This window comes from Odocoileus virginianus, chromosome 6 (assembly GCF_023699985.2).
Source record: "Odocoileus virginianus isolate 20LAN1187 ecotype Illinois chromosome 6, Ovbor_1.2, whole genome shotgun sequence".
Classification (NCBI taxonomy): Eukaryota; Metazoa; Chordata; class Mammalia; order Artiodactyla; family Cervidae; genus Odocoileus; species Odocoileus virginianus.
The window spans coordinates 69,941,024-69,959,979 of NC_069679.1; the positions used below are offsets into that span (position 1 = coordinate 69,941,024).

General features: G+C 44.0%; 2 protein-coding genes across 2 annotated transcripts in view; one reads left to right on the forward strand and one right to left on the reverse strand.

Moving 5' to 3' along the window:
- The window catches only part of LOC110129441 (uncharacterized), a 136,445-nt gene that overhangs the window by 23,543 nt on the left and 93,946 nt on the right, over positions 1–18,956 (reverse strand). The window lies entirely within an intron of this gene.
- SIPA1L1 (signal induced proliferation associated 1 like 1) overlaps positions 1–18,956 on the forward strand; it is a 493,843-nt gene that overhangs the window by 10,524 nt on the left and 464,363 nt on the right. Inside the window, exon 2 of the mRNA XM_070469567.1 lies at positions 8,164–8,443. The gene's annotated coding sequence lies outside the window, so the exon portion shown is untranslated. The remainder of the gene's footprint in view (positions 1–8,163; positions 8,444–18,956) is intronic.

The following is an 18,956-nucleotide window of genomic DNA, read 5'->3' on the forward strand; positions in this document are numbered from 1 at the left end:
TTCATTCTGAAGCTAAAGGATTCCTTTCAATACTACGGCTCTCTTGCCAACCTCTGAAATCTTTCCTGGTACTCAGAGATTCTGAGTGGCCATTTTTATACCAGATACCTGAGCCAAACCTTAGCTAATTTCAGTTAAACTCTTCAAATTGGGAGTTAGGTGAACTTAAACTGTCTTTTTAAAGAAACAGACTGATTCTGTAATAGAATCATATTTAATTATTTTTATGCTACGCACTTATTTCATCTCATAGTTTATAAACATTTGGAGGAGGCTTAAGTGTTAAATATTTTTGCACCCCTTGGCTCATAACCATGCACTTATTATATATTCAGTAAATGCAAGTTTAATACATAAGTGAGTCATGCAATTTTATTTCTTATGTTAAATATAAAATTAACACTTTGAATATCATTAATCACATAGATAATCCCACTAGGATACATTTTAAGGTATACTGTTATATATTAGAATGGCTTTATTTATTTTATTTTTTATTATTGAAAAATAGCTGATTTGTAGTGTTATTAGTTTCTGGTGTACAGCAAAGTCATTCATTTATATATACATATATACATATCATTTTTCATATTCTTTTCCATTCTGGTTTATTACAGGATATTGAATATAGTTCTCTGTGCTATAAAGCAGTACCTTGTGGACTGTAGCCTGCCTTTAATCTCTTCTGTCTCCTGCATTGGCAGGCAGGTTCTTTCCCACTAGCACCACCTGGGAAGCCCCATTTGTGTCATATTTTAGATTCAACATGTAAGATGTCATATGGAATTTGTCTGTTTCTTTCTGACTTACTTCACTTAGTACGATAATCTCTAGGTCTCTCCATGTTGCTGAAAATGGCATTATTTCATTCTTTTTTATGACTAGGTAATACTCCTAGGCCAATCCTTTGGCCACCTCATGTGAAGAGTTGACTCATTAGAAAGGACCCTGATGCTGGAAGGGATTGGGGGCAGGAGAAGGGGACGACAGAGGATGAGATGGCTGGATGGCATCACCAACTCGATGGACATGAGTTTGAGTAAACTCCGGGAGTTGGTGATGGACAGGGAGGCCTGGAGTGCTGTGATTCATGGGGTCGCAAAGAGTCGGACATGACTGAGCAACTGAACTGACTGAATACTCCTTTGTATATATTTACCACATTTTAAACTCTATTTATCAGTAGATGGACATTTAGGTTTTTTCCCACGTCTTGGCTGTTGTGAACAGTGCTGCTATGAACATTGGGCTGCATATATCTTTTTGAATTATAGTTTTGGCTGGATATATGCCCAGGAGTGGGATTGCTGGATCATATGGTGACTCTATTTTTAGTTTTTTGGGGAAACTCCTTACTGTTTTCCATAGTAGCTGTACCAATTTACATTCCCACTGATGGTATAAGAGTGTTCTTTTTTCTCCACACCCTCTCCAGCACCTGTTATTTGTAAATTTTTCAGTGATGGGTGTTCTGACTGGTGTGAGATAGTACCTCATTATAATATTGATGTGCATTTTAGAGTGATTTTATAATCGACCCAATATTAATAAAATTGGGTAAAACTAATTGGCACTTTCCTTTTACGTATAGCGTACCCCTCTGCTAAGAGACCAGTTTCCAACATGTGTCCCGTATCAGGAAGATCTCCTGTCTTCCCAGTCAAAAATTGTTTAGCCCTTTGATGGAACAGGGAAATCTCACCGGCAAAGCAGAAATGGAAGATGTTCAAGGGAGTGGGGCTGGGGTGAGGGGCATACTTTGAACTGTCACTGAGTATTTGCTCTGTCTGCCTTGGGCTCAGTTAGAAGCAACTGATGAGTGCTGTCCCCCTGCCCCAATCCAGAAAGCAGGAGTCATGGCACCCCTGACAGATACTCAAGGAAGACCCCGCTGGACGTGGGCACAGAAAGGACCTAGTGAAAGGTGGTGGGCCTGGTGGGCCTGGGAGGTCATGAGCAGGGACACAGGGCTCCCCCAGCCTCCTCTTTGCTGCACCCAGACTCCTGCACGTGGCCGGACGGCTCTCCAGCGTGAAGTCTTCGTGTGGCCCTCAGATCCTCTGTGTGTCGAGGGAAGGTGGTCCACTCTCAGAGGAACAGAGGTATAAGGGCATAGAAATTTCTACTGCCTTATAGCTAAGAGAGGAAGTTAGAAGGCCCAGGGCAGAGCAGAATGTGCTATAAATTTAGGCCTTGACTGCTGCTTGCTGGTGACCTGGGTGAAATGCACACACTCACAGGTGACCCTCTAGGATTGCAGGTGGCTCAGGAGAAGCATAGGGATGCGGAGGGACACCGTGCTCCCGACGGCCTCCCCAGGTCCCAAATATCCCACATTGAATTAGGTCAGATGGCAAGAACATTGGTTGCTCTGGCCTGCCCACTGTCCATTCCACCCTCTCCTGGTGACACTTGATTTTTCTCTGGGAACTCTTCTTCCCCCCACCCCCCACCCCCAAGTCCCCTGGCCTCACACTCCTGTTCTGGAAGTGGACACCTGCCCCTCCTAGGCAAACAATGGGTTTTGTCTCCTGGCGTGGTAATGATTTAGGAGAAGGGTGTGTGACCCAGCCCCAACCAGTCAGGCCAGGGTAGACGGCTGAAGTAGGAGAAAGAGGCACCATTTTTCCATGAGAGCAAGCCCAGAGATTTGCGGATGAGTGGAGAACAGACACATGCTGTGTGGGGAGCTGGTGCCTGAGGATAGAACCAACATGGTGGGGATGGGGGTCAAAGGAGCAGTCCAACCCTTATTCAACAGATTTCCAAGCCAAGAAATTACCTGTTCTTAAAGCCCTGGAGAAGGTAATGACTACCCACTCCAATATTTTGGCCTGGAGAATTCCATGGACTGTATGGTCCATGGGGTTGCAAAGAGTCAGATATGACTGAGCGACTTTCATTTTTCAAGCCAGATAGAGTCAGCTCTTGATGCAATCAAGAATCTCCTTGGTGAAAACAACAGCCAATGGTCCCATAAATTAGAAAAGGAAACAAAAGGAGGGACCATTACTGAGGCGCCAACCTGGAAGGGCTTCACTTCCAGGCCTTTCCCATTTTCTCCCCTGAGATCGGTTCACCCAAGGCAATACTCCTTGAGAAGCTGCCTGCAAATCCCCAAAACCAGAGGGCCCTCGGTTTCTTCCCTACCTCCCACCCACTGCATCATTGTTGAGGAAAGCCCACCCCTCCCTCCACGATATCAAAAAGGGGGATGGTAGGTTTCCATGTGTGCCCTTCACCTGCAGAGCCATTTTTAGACCTTGTTTTCTATCGACCAGAAAACTGCTGAAATTAGAAGACATTTGAAGTGGCTCTTCATCAAGCCCCGAGGAGATTTCTGCAGTTGCTATATTTGAAAGCCTGGCAGCAGGTTGTTTGGGCTTACGTCCTGCTGTTATGTAATAAACATAATGTTAAGCTTTGGAAGCCTGGAACATGGGTTGGGAGGGAGGAGAACAGTAGCCTCACAATGATGTGTGCCCTGCAGATGCTTTGTAGAAGTTGAGGAGAAGATAATATAGTTTCTGCGTTAAATGGTGTTAAAATAACAATGTGTGCACAGCAGACTTGAATTACTATGTAAATTCCCAAAGGAAACAGTAGGGGGGAAAAGACAGAAGAAAGAAAAGAGGTTGTGTATTAATATATGGGAAAATGTAACCAACAGCCAAATAGAAGCTGTTTTTAGTAAGATAAAGAGGCTCAGAGATGTGGGCTGATTTGTAGAAAGGAGATTGTATTGGTTTTCCAGGTCTTGTAACAGATTACCATACATGTAGTGGCTGAAAACACTATGAATTTATTATCCCAGCATTCTAAATCAGAAGTTCAGTCATGGTGTGGCTGGGTTCTCTGATCAGGGTCTCACTCAGTGAAATCAAAGTGTTCTCTAGGCTGGAACCTCACTCGAAGTGTGAGGTACTCTTCCAAGCTCACAGAGCTTTAGGCAGAACTTAGTTACTTTTCAGTGTAGGGTTAAGGGTCCCCTTTTCTTTTCAGCTGTTGCTGAGAACTGTTCTTAGCTCTTAGAAGCCTCCTACATTTCCTCACCATGTAATCCCTTCCATGAAAGTTGCTCAGTCATGTCCAACTCTCTGTGACCCCATGGACTCTACAGTCCATGGAATTCTCCAGGCCAGAATACTGGAGTGGGTAACCTTTCCCTTCTCCAGGGGATCTTCCCAACCTAGGGATCGAACCCAGGTCTCCTGCATTGCAGGGGGATTCTTTACCAGTCGAGCCACAAGGGAAGCTCTTCCATAGGCCCTCTTGAAACATAGCTGTTAGCTCCTGCAAAGCCCCAGGGAAATCTCTCTCACATTTCCAATTTCTCTGACTTCTTCCATCTGTGGCTGCTAGACCCTCTTTAAAGGGCTCACCTGATTAGGTCAGGCCCACTCACCTCAAGGAAGGGGTTTACATAGAGTATGCACACTATGGGGTGGGAATCTTGGGAACCATCTGTGAATTCTGTCTACCTTAGTGATCAAATTTCATACAGAAGCAGAGACCCAAGGCATGTAATCTCTTCTTTTTTAAATGTATCATTTATTTGGCAATGTTGGGTCTTAGTTGTGGCATCTTCATTGTAGATCTTCATTGCACCGTGAGGGGTCTTTCCTGGCAGTGCAGGGCCTAATTAGGCATTCAAACTCAGTAGCTGTGGCACATTCCGAGCGGGTGGCCTTGGTGGTTGGGGCATGCTCCAAAAGTGTGCACTCAGTAGTTGCAGCGCGTGGCCTCACTTGCTCCCCAGCACGTGGGATCTTGGTTCCCCGACCAGGAATTGAACCCATGTCCCCTGGATTGCAAGGTGGATTCTTAACCACTGGACTACCAGGCAAGTCCCCAACACGTGTAATCTTAATACGCTGACATGGACTAAATGGTTACATCCCACCAGAATTCATACATTGACGGCTTAGCCCCGCAACGTGATGACGTTCAGAAGGGAAGCCTTTGGGAGGCGATTAGGATCATTTGAGGTCACAAAGGTAGAGCCCTCCATAATGGGATTGGTGTCCTTGTAAGAAGAGGAGGATAGGCCAGAGCTCGCTCTCTCTGCCATGTGAGGATATAGTAAGAAGGCAGACATCTACAGGCCAGGAAGAGACCCTCTCCGGCACCTGAACTTGTCGGCACCTCAATCTCGAACATCCAGCCTCCAGGACTGTGAGAAATAGATGTCCGTCCATAGTATTTTGTCATAGCAGTCCGAGCTGACTAGGATGACCACAACACTAAAGGTTGCACTCATTTACCTCCACAGGAGCCTTCTGGAAAACAAGGTGTTCACAGGCTGTGAAAACATTCGATATCTAGAGCTTTCCAAGGATGTTCCTTCTTGTACACCTCGTTTGTCTGTGCCTTTATTCATTCAGCGACTGAGGGCCTGTTCTCCCACCTTGGCACTGTGCTTGATCCCAGGGCCGTGTCTAGGGTGAGACCAGTGAGGCACCTGAGGACAAGATGCAAGGGGTGCTCGTTTGCACAACCCTGAGGGTAACTGCCCCCTGAGATTCTGCAGACTAGCTTCACAAGGGCACAAAATTTCCCCTAAAGAACACAGTTAAGTACAACTGGAAAATTGACCCCTTCTGCCCCGTAGTAAGTCCATAAAGGTGCAGAGTAATTTCTGACACTATCAAGATGAAATCTGACACTAGGATCAATTCAGTGCTCTGTTTCATTGAATCATAACCGATGAAAAACCACCACCACCTGATGCTCCATCAAAATGTTTGTGCAGTTTTCTCACATCCTGGGGAGAAGCCATGGGTCCTGGGAGCATCCTTATATCTTTTTCACCTCTTGTTCAAGTTTTCTTTCTCTTATTTGCTCTTTCAGCACCAGCTGGAGCAACTGTTGGAAGACTTGCATGAACCTCTATTTTTCCCCTTACTTCCATCCACAGTGGCTCCTCTGCTGAGCCAGACATCAGAATCTGACTTGCCGTCCTGTAGGTTGTCCAGAATTTCATCTGACTGAGAAGGCCCTGTCTCTGTTCTGAGTGCCCTGGGAGCCTGGCCAGCCTATGGTACAAAGGTCAGCTGAACCCCATGACCCCAGCCCTGAAGCAGAGCACAGGGAAGGAGAACACCCTCAAAGCATCTTGCTTAGGACCTTCCAGACTCTGGTGAATCATCCTCTACTCACTATTCTCTGCTCCCCAGCTGGGTGGGAAAACAAGCCACATGATTACAATCTTGGGGCTGGGAGCCTTGCCATGTCCTTGTTTAGATAAACTTCCTTAAAGAACCAAGAACAGCCCTGAGTTTAATTTCCTAGGGTGTTTCTCTGTGCTGAGTGCTTAACTAGAGAGAAGGTTAAACAGAGTACTGAGTTGATGGCAAATACGCATGACTGATTCCCCAACCTCAGCCATGGAAGGGGTTTGAGGGGCTGGATCTTGGGGCCCCCGCGTGCCACCACAACCCAGATCTGCATCTTCTAGAATTCCTTGCACAACAGCAGACCTATTGTGAGGACTTTCTTTCCTGCTACCCTCATGCCCCAAGCAAGGCAGATGTTTACTTCCAGCACTGGAAGAAGGAGGGGGTGTGGGCAGAGATGGGAGGAATGCTAACCAGAGCTAACCTAAGTCAGATCAGCAGGCTGGCCACTAGCCAGCCTCAGCCTTGCCCTCTGGGGACAAGCTGGGTCTCTGTGCCCTGCTCTGTAGGTTAAAGTTCTGATTCAAGGCTCAGTCACTCCCCCCTGATGCTTTTAATATTATTAATCATCCCTTTGCCGAGAAGGTAACTCATACAGACAACAAAAGGAACTTGAGACTGACCCTTACCTAGAGGCTGTCAGAACCAAAGGAGTTTCATACATTTCTCTTCATCTCAGTTTCTTCATTCAAAAAAGTAGGGGAAATTGTATTTGGTTTGCAGGATTTTGTTTTTAATTAGAAGTAATGTATACCAGGCACAGTGCTTGGAAACTACTACCCCCTTAAGAAAGGGTTGCTACTGCTATTACTGTTATCCCTGCCTCAGAGTATGTGTTGTTGATCTGGGCTGTGAGTTTGAGAACTAAGACTGTGTGTAGGGTTGATACCAGTGATGGTGCTTGGCATGGCAGAGATGTGCAATCAATGAATAAGACTGGAATTTGAGCAAGGGGCAGCAGCCACCAGGAAGTAATAGAGCAATTTTCTGCTCTATTTCTTGGGTCAGTGGTTCTTCAATTATTTGTGTTCCAGACACATCTGATGGGACTGACATATTCAGACAACTATGAGTCAGTGATAATTGCTACTCAATCCCTGTTATGAAAGAACCATGTCTCCCAGTATCTGTAAAAGTAACCACTGTAGTCCCACCATTTCTTCGGATACCCTTTGGCACTGTGGTTGGGGGTAGAATGCTTACTGCCCAGACCTCCCTGACTAACGTACACAAGAAGAATTCTCACATGTTCATTTAACCACCGTACTTCCTGGTGACTAGTCTGATAACATACCTTGTACCTTTTCCCAGCACTACAGGCTATAGCAGGGGCTCCCCCAGGGGCTCAGCAGTGAAGAATGCACCTGCAATGCAGGAGATGCCAGTTGGATCCCTGGGTTGGGAAGATCCCCTGGAGTAGGAAATGGCAACCCACATTTCCATTCTTCCTGGAAAATCCCATGGACACAGGAGCCTGGCAGGCTATAGTCCATGGGGTCACAAAGAATTGGATGCACCTGGGCGACTGACCATGCTTGCACAGGCTGTAGCCATGGTGTGTTGGCCTGCAGATCTCAGGCAAGCATGGAACATTGCCATTGGAATTCCAGGATTTAGCTTTGCAGTCTCTATTCATCAATAATCAACAATCCTGAAAGTCCTTGACATGTAGTCATTTGTAATTTTACTAAGCCAGTTTTCAAAAATTAGCTATTATATGAGTAATATATGAGTGTATATATTGCAAACTGCTGATATAGTAGAGAAATACGCAAAGGAAACCTGTAGAGGTAGTCTTTTACTTGTATCAGTCAAAGTAGGACATGTTACACTGCAATCACTCACACACTCACACACACACACACACACACACACCCCGCCACCCAAAATCTCAGTGGCTTATTGCAACAAATGTTTATTTCTTATTCACAGCACATGTTTTTCTCAAATTGGCTACAAGCTCTGCTTCTTGTTTTTTTCACTCCAGAACCGAAGCTGATGGGGAAAGCTAGCCTCTATCTGGAACACTGTCAATCTGGTGGCAGAAAGAAGACAAGACAAATGAGGCCTTGACTTCTAAAACTTTGCACAAAAGTGACCAACATCACTTCTTTGGCCAGAGCAAGTCACATGGCATTCCATGAGGTCGACAGTGTGGGAATATATCCTCCTGCAGAGAGGAGCACAGCTGGGAAAGAAAGTGGAAAGTTTGGTGAATGAGAAGACGTCTCCTTCTACCTCCTCCTAGGATGACTTCCCGCCCAGAGGTAAGTGCTCTCAACAGTTCAGTTACCTCTCTTATATATTTGCCTGTGTGTGTGTATGTATGAAAATATATATGCACATAAGTGTAGCATGTTCACATGTTGTTCTGCAACTTACTCTGCTCTCTTAATCTGCCTCCGAGACCTTTACATATAGTATATATAAGCCTATCCCACTCCTTCTAACAACTGTATAGCATTTAATGACATAATATATTTAAATTCTTGGTGTATTTTTGAATGTCTTCAAAGTGTTTTTCTATTACAATTAATGTGGTATTTATCCTTATGCATATGTCTTTGTGCACATGTATATTTCTGAATAATAGGTTTCTAGAAATTAACTGTTAAAGCAGAGCATGTGTACAATTTCTGATAGATACTGCCAATTTACCTTGAAAAATGCCTTCATCAGGGTACACAGACGCCAGCAGTGTGCCTGATTTTCCAAATCCTCAACAACTCTTAATATTATTATTAAGCTTTTTCTTCTTTGTTGATCTGGTGAATTTTTAAAATGTAGTTCACTGTTTTAATTCGTTTCCATGTTTATCGGTGAGGTCAAGTGTTTGTATTTATTGGCTAATTTCACAGCACTTTCTTTTGTGAGTTGTCTATTTCCACTCTTTGCCCATTTTCTAGTGGTTGTTTTTTCTTTCACATTTGAATATGTTGAGTTATACTTTTCCTCAATATTAATCCATTCATCTTGTAACTGGAATGTGTATCCTCATTTCCCCTTGTTTGCCCCTGGCAGTCACCGTTCTACTCTCTGCTTCTCTGAGTTTGGCTTTTGAAGATCCTACATGTAAGTGAGATCATATAGTATTTGTCTTTCTCTGTCTGACTTATTTCACTTAGCATAATGCCCTCAGGGTCCACCCATGTTTTTGCAAATGGCAGGGTTTCCTTCTTTTTTGTGACCAAAGAATATATATACCGTATTTCATTTCTCTATCCATCCCTCAAAGAAGCTTAGGTTATTTCCATACCTTGGCTATTGTGAATAATGCTGCAGTAACTGGGAGTGCAGACATCTCCTGGAGATGATAATTTTGTTTCACTTAAATATATACCCAGAGATGGAATTGCTCGATTATAGGAAGTTCTATTTTTAACTTTGGGGGGAACTCTACACTGTTTTCCACATTGGCTGTACCATTGTTTTTAATTTTGTTCATGGCATCTCTTTGTTGCAAAGTTTGCCATTTTCATATAATCAAATCTCTGCTTGTTTAGAGTTTCCAGGTTTGAAGTCTTGCTAAGACTTTTCCTAACTCAGAAATTCTCCTCTATATACAGATATTTTAAAGTTGATAGTTTTATGTTTAGCTCTTTACTCATAAGGAATTTATTATTGGATAAAGTGTAAGGTGGGGTAGTAGAGGCTAAATTTTCTCTGCCTTAAAGCAGGTAGTTTATCACCCCAATAAAGAGCCTCTTGATGAAAGTGAAAGAGGAGAGTGAAAAAGTTGGCTTAAAGCTCAACATTCAGAAAACTAAGATCATGGCATCTGGTCCCATCACTTCATGGGAAATAGATGGGGAAACAGTGGAAGCAGTGTCAAACTTTATTTTTTGGGCTCCAAAATCACTGCAGATGGTGATTGTAGCCATGAAATTAAAAGACGTTTACTCCTTGGAAGGAAAATTATGACCAACCTAGATAGCATGTTAAAAAGCAGAGACATTACTTTGCCAACAAAGGTCCGTCTGGTCAAGGCTATGGTTTTTCCAGTGGTCATGTATGGATGTGAGAGTTGGACTGTGAGGAAAGCTGAGCGCCAAAAAATTGATGCTTTTGAACTATGGTGTTGGAGAAGACTCTTGAGAGTCCCTTGGACTGCAAAGAGATCCAACCAGTCCATCCTGAAGGAGATCAGTCCTGGGTGTTCATTGGAAGGACTGATGCTGAAGCTGAAACTCCAATACTTTGGCCACCTGATGCGAAGAGTTGACTCGTTGGAAAAGACCCTGATGCTGGGAGGGATTGGAGGCGGGAGGAGAAGGGGACAACAGAGGATGAGATGGCTGGATGGCATCACCAACTCGATGGACATGAGTTTGAGTAAACTCTGGGAGTTGGTGATGGACAGGGAGGCCTGGCGTGCTGCGATTTATGGGGTCACAAAGAGTTGGACATGACTGAGCGACTGAACTGAACTGAGCCATTTATTGGATATTTCCTCCTTTCTCCAACTGGTTTGAAATGTACCATGAATTAAATTCTTAGCATTTAAAAAATGTACTCTGTATCGTAAGGCATCAGATTTTATGGTGGAGCTGGTGTACAGGTGTGCGCACCTCAGGGAGTGTGAGGTTAATTATAGCACCCATGGATTGACACAGGCATTTCCTGCTCATTGTAATTATGCTCACAAACATAAAGACTTCCTTATGTGTAATGAACAATTCTGATAGCCTGACAACTGCTGATGATGCTTGTCAAGGTACTACCGACCGGGTCCCTGGACTGTTTAATCAATAGAAATTGATAAGAGCCAGACTAGGAATTCAAGCAAGACTTCATTAGAAGTGAAAACAAAGAACAGTTTCCCTTGCTCACTCTCTGTGGAGGGCAGGCTGGTTCTTTAAAGGGAATGAGGGTAGGGGTGGACCTGCGGGTGGGGCCCAGAGGAGGTTTAGGTGGTCTGCCCGCCGGCTTGGTGGTGCCATGTGCAGTACCCTGCTGGTGCTGTCTGCGCCTCAGAAACAGTGGTTGGTTTGTGGGGGGTGGGGGTTGTACCTTATTGTTTATAATTTGTCCCAACTGCTCATGTGTGCAGTTATTTTTAGTCCTTTATAGTTTCTTTGTGTTCTGTTGCTGGAGGAGATGTTACCCAGGGGCAGGCACTCCAGTAAAGGGCCTCAGGTGCCAGGTCCCAGGCTATCTCAAAGGGATCTAAAGAAATGAGCAACCACTACAGTTAACTGGAGTCTTAGAGTAATAGATGGGCTTCCCAGATGGCGCTAGTGATAAAGAAACTGCCTGCCAATGCAAGATACGCAGGAGACACAGGTTCAGTCCCTGGGGTGGGAAAAGCCCCTGGACGATGGCATCGCAACCCATTCCAGTATTCTTGCCTGGAGAAACCCATGGACAGAGGAGCCTGGCGGGCTCCAGTCCATGGGATCACAGAGCCAGACATGACTGAAGAAATTAGCATGCATGCCAAGGAATAGAATTATTAGTTTTTAAGGGGTCGTCTTCATTTTTCAGTTATTCTTTAGTACATTTTACTTAGGACCTGTTTGGGTTTGGTGATCCTCAGGAATTCAGGGATTCAGTAGATCTGGGGTGAGTCCCTAGAAGCATTCGGGTTCTACTGTGCCGGGAGCCTTCCTGGTGCCCAAGATTCTCCTGCAACTGATTCCACCTTGAGGGCAGGAGCGGGTGAAATTTTTCCAAGTGTTCCCATTCCACACATTTTGTGAAAGAAAAGGCTGCCCTCTGTGCATCCATTTTTTTCACTGTCAATAGCTCTTCATCCAACGGCAACCTGAGTGGCCCTTCACATTTCAGAAATGCCTCACGCAGGTCTGGTCAGAGGCGTCTGAAGATGCCGGGGTTGGGGCAGAGGAGCGTGAGCCGTGTCCAGAGAATGGCTGACCTCAGAAGGCAGTCGCTTTGAGCCTCCTGTGCCCCGGGGGGTGGACTTAGATAAGCAGCCGCTGAATTGACAATTGCCTAAAGAAGGAGGGGAACGGAGTTGTGTAGGAAAGGGGAGTGGGTCAGGGGTTTGCCCCGTCCCCTCCCTCCCAACGCCCCCACACGTGCTCTGGCTCCTCGGTGTCCCAAGACGAGCCACTTCATCTACACCCTGAAGGAAGATTAGATGATAACTTAAAACAAGGCGAGCTGCCTGGGCTGAGGAGACAAAACTGAAAGCTGCGAGGAGAATGTGGAGAATGCCACCACAGGTAAAGGATCTGCTGGCTGCCAGTCTGGGCCAGGGATCTCCTGGCCCCGGGCTGCCTTCCAGCCAGCCAGTAGCTAATGCCTTCTCCTTTCTCTAGAGAGCTTTCACCTCTGGAGGGCTTCACCCCTGGAGCCCAGGCCTGCAGTGCCCCAGCCAGGATTTCGCAAACTCTTCCTACTAAACCATCCCTAGATGAGGCATAGCCAGCCCCACCCCAGGCCAATGTGATTTCTCTGGCGTCTCCACCTTGATCTTTGTCACTGAAGCAAGTGTGTCTTCTACCTCATGTGTCTATGCTTGTTTTGATATCAAAATCGCATTTTCAGTCTCATGCCTGGCCTCCCCTCCCCCTTCCCATCAGGTCCCAGTATAAAACTCAGTGCTGCTCTGTCCTTCACAGGGCTCATCATGGTTGTTGTTAATTTGTGATTATGATTATGATTATAATTTATGATTATGTTAATTTGTGTGTGTCCAGTCATGTATTGGCCGCCTTTCCCACTAGAGTGTAAGCTCCAGGAGGGTAGTGGTTGTGTCTGTCTCGGTGGGAGCGTTCTCAGGGGCTGGCCAGTGCCTGTCTGTGGCCTTTAGCCTTGGTGGTTAGAGCCTTCTTGCGATTAAGCTCCTGCTTCCTTTTGCCAGAAGAAAGGCCTGATACCTCACAAAGGCGTTATTGTTCTCCAAGGGTCCAGGTGAGAGGAGCCATCCATCATTGCTGGGGCCCAGCCTGATCACAATTCCTGGCCCCCTCCCAATGAGACAATGACATCATCTCAGAATATATACAAAGGACAGCCTATTCTGTCAGTCTCTCTCTGAAGAATTACTTTAAGCTCATTCCTGCTGTATTAGGTACATAATATCATAACTCACAGTTTCCCAGATTTAGTTCAAGGGCATAGATGACTTGGTTAGGCATTTGATTTTTAGAAATGTCATTTCCAAGAAGAATTTGAAATGTGTCTTCCTGAGGGTACAAAATTACCTCAATTTGGGAGAGGAGCTGATTTCTCAAATAAGTAATTGTAAATTGTGTCAACCTCCCTCACGTATGGGTCTAGTTCTCCCATCTCTTACACAGGGATTTTCTGTGACAACCCTTATCTTTATTGCTCTTGATATCCACAGAGCACTGTTAAAAAGATTTATTGGTTAAGAAATACAAGTTCCTTAAAACAGCAAAGCGCTCGCTCTAAGTTTCATGTGAAGGTGTGGTTAAACAAGCGAGTCAGCATTTGAAGACAGTGCTAATGAAAAGCAGTCGGAAATCTGAATTGTGGGATAGTTACTTTCATCATAATTGCTTACATTTATTTGCACATATATTATGTCAGATACTAAACTGAGTTCTTTGTGTGAATCAGCTCATTTAATTCTCACAGAAAAAACCATCTGATAGAGGGAGAATTTTGTTCCCATTTCGTAGATGAGTAAACTGATATTAATAATTGGGAGGGAATATGTAGCTCTCCCAGGATCATGACTAGTGGGGAACTGGGCCAGAGCTCTGCTTCTGATTTATACTGTTCCGTGGTCCAGGCTGTCACCACTGGACATGAATAAGTGTTACCCAGTCAGGTCTGGCTGCTCACAGCTTGAAAATCAACATGCAAGAGAGAGATTGTGGTAGAAAGGAAAGTTGCTTTTAATCAGAATGCCAGCAACCTGGAGAGATAGTGGATTCAGTGATTCCCAAAACCCAACTCTGAAGATTCTGCTTGGCTATGAAAGTTTTTAAAGGGAAAAGGGGAAGTAATCTCAGGGAATCATTGAGATGGGAGGTCAGAGTTGTTGCCATCCCCCACTGCGTGCAGGCTTCTGTTTCGGTTTGTCAACTTCTTGTGATTTTCTTTATATGCTATTGTGTTCACACAGTTTGTTTGTGGGATTACTGAAGGGAAAGCTAGGGAGGAGATCTGGTCACCTGATAATTATTTATTCTTAATTTCTGTTTCTTTGATCTATGGAAAGAACCAACAAATTAGGTGAGGTGCTTCCCTGTGGCTCAGATGGTAAAGAATCTGCCTGCAATGCAGGAGACCTGGGTTTGACCCCTGTGTTGGGAAGATCCCCTAGGAGAAGGGAATGGCAACCCACTCCAGCGTTCTTGCCTGGAGAATCCCTATGGACAGAGAGCCTGGTGGGCTACAGTCCATGGTGTCTCAGAGAGTTGGACACAACTGAGCGACTAACACTGATTGTGTGGTCAAAAGATTTGAGAGGTGTGTGAGGGCCAGAGATAAGGAGAGCATGGGAGTGCCTGGTTTAAGGTTGGTGACAAGACAGAAGAGTGCCTCCTGGAAAGAGTTCTTTCGGAGCAAAAGCTGCTGACACAGGCAGCAGACATTTGTGTTTAAGAAAGAAACATTTTCACCACTCCAAGTACAAGTGCTGGTTAGCCTGTGTTGCTCAATGCAGGGCCTTACAGATTTGTTTCAATTAACCGACTCATAATGATCCTTTCTAAGTGGCTCATTGGTTCATTCACTTTTTTTAGGTGACGGAAAACCTGTTTTTCCTCTTTAAAATGTTGAGTTTATCACAACTTAACAACCTCCAACTTTATTACAACCACAAATACAATTTTCAGAAGTGAGTTTGGCCCATTTGTAAAATGCTTCAAGATCCAAATTTCCATTGGACCAGTCATCAAACAGGAAGTTCTGACTAGTGGTACTCTTTTTTAAAAAAAAAATTTTAATTGGAGAATAATTGCTTTATAGTGTTGTGTTGGTTTCTGCTGTCCAATGACGTGAATCAGCTGTAAGTTTACATATATCACCTCCCTCCTGAGTCTTCCTCCCACCCCTCCGTCCACCCCTCTAGGTCATCACAGAGCACCAGACTGAGCTCTCTGCGTTTTATAGCAGCTTCCCACTAGCTGTCTATTTTACACATGGTAGTGTACATATGTCAGTGCTACTCTCTCAATTTGTCCAAGCCTCTCCTCCCGCTGTGTCCACAAATGCATTCTCTTCAACTGCATCTCTTCCTGCCCTGCAGGTAGGTTCATAGGTACCATTTTCCACGTGTTGATAGTCAAAGTGCCTGTTCAAATTCCTGGTCCAGTAGTTATCTTGCTGCAAACATTTATCTCATTTTATTCTTACAGTCCCCTCTTGGTCCCACTTTTTTCAGAGAAGGAAACTGAGGCTCAGAGTGGATGAGCCCAAGGTCACACAGCTAGTGGACTAAGGATAAGGGTTGACTGCAGGTCTGACATCACAGCCTGAGCTTTTAATCCCCATCCTTTAGTATCTTTCCAGTGAGGGCCAGGGAGTCTGGAGATAGGGGCTGTAGTAATTCAGGAAGATTCCATGGAGGAAGTGGAGGATGAGTTGGATTTTGAGGATTGCATCAGAAAGATGAGAATTACACTGGGGAGGGAGGAAGGCAGAGAAGCAAACAGAGCAGCTCCCTTGCTTTTGAGGAGGTGAATTAGACCATTTTGCGGTTGACATTGCCAATTAATTTTCAATTCAACACCTGCCTTGCCAGTTGAGCTTAATCTTATTATAGCAGATCTCTTTGCATTCCTTTTGTTTGTGCAGATTTTACACGCAGGGGTTTTAAGTCAATCAATGAGCATCTGTGCTGAAAGGAATTATATTGTGTGCATAAAAATAATTGGCCCAATTCCTCTCTGAACCAAGAAAAACCTATCTAATTCCTGTCTTAGAGGTAGAGTGATGCAATAGAGGAATGAAAGCAATTACCTAACTACCTCTCCTCTATTTTCTAGTCCATTCCATGATGTCCAGGAAAATGAATTTATACTGTTTGGAGGAAAAGCTGAGATCAGCATAACTAGTCTGAATTCAGCGTAGAGACAGTGTCCTTGGCAGTCATGCTCAATGTGCATAACTGTGCAAGGTATTGCAATAGCAGAGGGGAATCAGCTGAGAAACAGGTTTGAACTTTAATTTTCCACAAGTGACATCAAGATACACTACGGTCCTTTTTTATTTTTTTCCTACTTTGTTTCATCCCACCATGGAAATGCCTCATACAAAATATTCTTTCTGAAATATCTGGACTTTTTTTCCAAGTCGCTTAATTTTCCCCAGGTTGTTGACTCTGTGTTCTTGTCTTTAAATCATCTACTTCATTCACCATCTCCATCTTTCTTGTCATTTTTGCAGAAAGTAATTTTTTCAAAGACATTTCAATGCATAGTAGGGGGAAATTACTTCATTTTTATTTAGCATCTTCAAAAACTTTCCCTGTTTCAGAGAAAGCTGGAGTCAAGTGATTTTCTCCCCTGTATATCTGGGCAACTCAGTTTCTCTATTTCTATGCAAAGATAAACTTCACTGGTAGCAGCCACCTAGCCCTCGTTGGGTGGGGCCAAACCTACTGTCAGCTCCAACAGATAGCCCTGCCTGGTCTAGGCTCCTGGAAGTCCATTGTCATTGTCACAAGATTTGGCTCGGAGATGATAGTGCAAAGCTTTGAGCTGCTGTTGGTTGGTTGTGAGAGACAAGCTTTCCTGTTACATGAGAATAAGAGAGCGTGAATTCCTCCTACAGTCACTAGGAAGTTAGCCTTAAGAGGCAACAAACATTGAGTATGAAAAAGAAAAGAGGTAGAAAGAAATTGAGTCCTCATATCATGGTAGTCATCAAAATAGTCCCTTTACCTCTGGGCTCTCACTTAGCCATTAAATCTCTTCTTCTTTGTGAGTTCCAGTTAAGTTTTCTGTTGCTTACAACCAAAAACCTTTTATCTAATATACCTGACTATTGGGTTGAACAGAAACATTATATTACACCTCAAAATGCTGGACTTCTGTGCTTCCACTGCAGGAAGTACGTGTTTGATCCCTGAGCAGGGAAGTTCAACACACCACATGATACAGCAAAAAATAAAGCAGTTTGTCCAGTCTCCCCATCTAACAATAGAATACTGAGTAATTAAATCGCATCTGATGATGATGTGTTAGCTAGGACAGAGGAGGCTGTTGTAACAATGACATAACAATCAGAAACAATTGTGTTCCTGGTCAGCAGCTGGCTTTGTTCTGCATGGTTTCATTGGCTTTTCAGGAACCTAGGTTCCTTCCATCTTTTGGGTCCCCCATCCCTTGGGCCTCTCATCGCCATTGTGTATCTGGCAGAAGGAAAAGGAGGATGAAGAGGACAACCCTGCTTCTTTAAAGCCTTGGCCCAGAAATGTGACAAACTCTTTCCACTATCCTTTGATGAAAACTGGTCACACAGGCACATCTAATTGCAAAGAAGCCCAGGAAGAGGAAGTGGATTTTTGCTAACTAGTTCCTAGTCTTGGCCCAGATAGGATACGTTAGGGGATTCCCTGGTGGCTCAGTGATAAAGAATCTGCCTACCATGCAGGAGACACAGGAGACACTGGTTTGATCCCTGGGTCAGGAAGATCCCTTGGAGAAGGCAATGGCAACCCACTCCAGTATTTTTGCCTCAGAAATCCTGTGGACAGAGGAGCCTGGCAGGTTACAGTCCATGGGGTCACAAAAGAGTCAGACATGACTGAGCGACTAAACTACAAGGAGATTAATAAGTACGTAGGAAAATGCCAATAGAGCATTGTGCATAGTCAGCCCACGTTTTCTAAGGTCCCATGTCTCTAAATGCTTAAGCTCTGTCTCTTTCTGTTCCAGCCCTGTGGCAAGACTCTGTTCTTGCTCTTTTCCAGGCATGTCGGTTCATTCATGATGTTCTTAAATGCAAATACACCCCACCATCCCCTGACAAGTGATGTGGATGTCATCTGAAGTTCTTGGAGGGAAACAGAAACGTAATCAGATTCCTCCATGGACATCAGTTCTTTCCTCCAAAATTGTCTTTCTTGGTAGTAAGCTCACCTTACTCACTACTCTTCTCTGACACAGGCTTCTTTTTCACCATCTCCAGTCCCTGAAAGTGTCTTCATTGCCAGAGTAATTCTACTCTTGCCCTTTGTTATATGTTACATGTTTGTTATATGTCCACTCAGCAAAACACAAACCTGATATTAATTAACCCTAAAACCAAACAATATATTTTTTCTTTCAGCATACCCCCAGGGAAGTTGACAAATCATTCACTGAACAAAAAAGGTCTCTTCTCGGGGCAGGGCTGGGTGGAGAGTTGCCAAATAAGAAAATGAATTCTATGTAAAAATTCATTTTTATAGAAAGACTAGGAGGATATTTCCAAAATGATGACAGTGTTTATCTCTAGGTAACTGGATTGCTCTTGTGTGTTCTTATACTTTAATTTTTGTTTCCCTATCTTTCAAATTTTCTGTTGTACATGATATATTTCTTTAAGCTGAAAAAAATAATAAAGAAAATTTTCTTTTGTTCAGTTTTGCTTATCAGGAGGGAAATGCAAATTAAAAGCACAATGAGATACCACTTCACCCCAATTAGGATGGGAATCATGAGAAAGAAATAGAACAGAAAATAACAAGTGTTTGCAAGAATACAGTGAAATTAGAACCCTTGTACATGTTGATAGGAATGTAAAATGGTGCAGCCACTGTAAAAAACAGTATGATGGTTTCTCAAAAAAAATTAAATATAGTATTACCATATGATCCTGCAACCCTACTTCTCCCCACACAAAAGAATTGAAAGC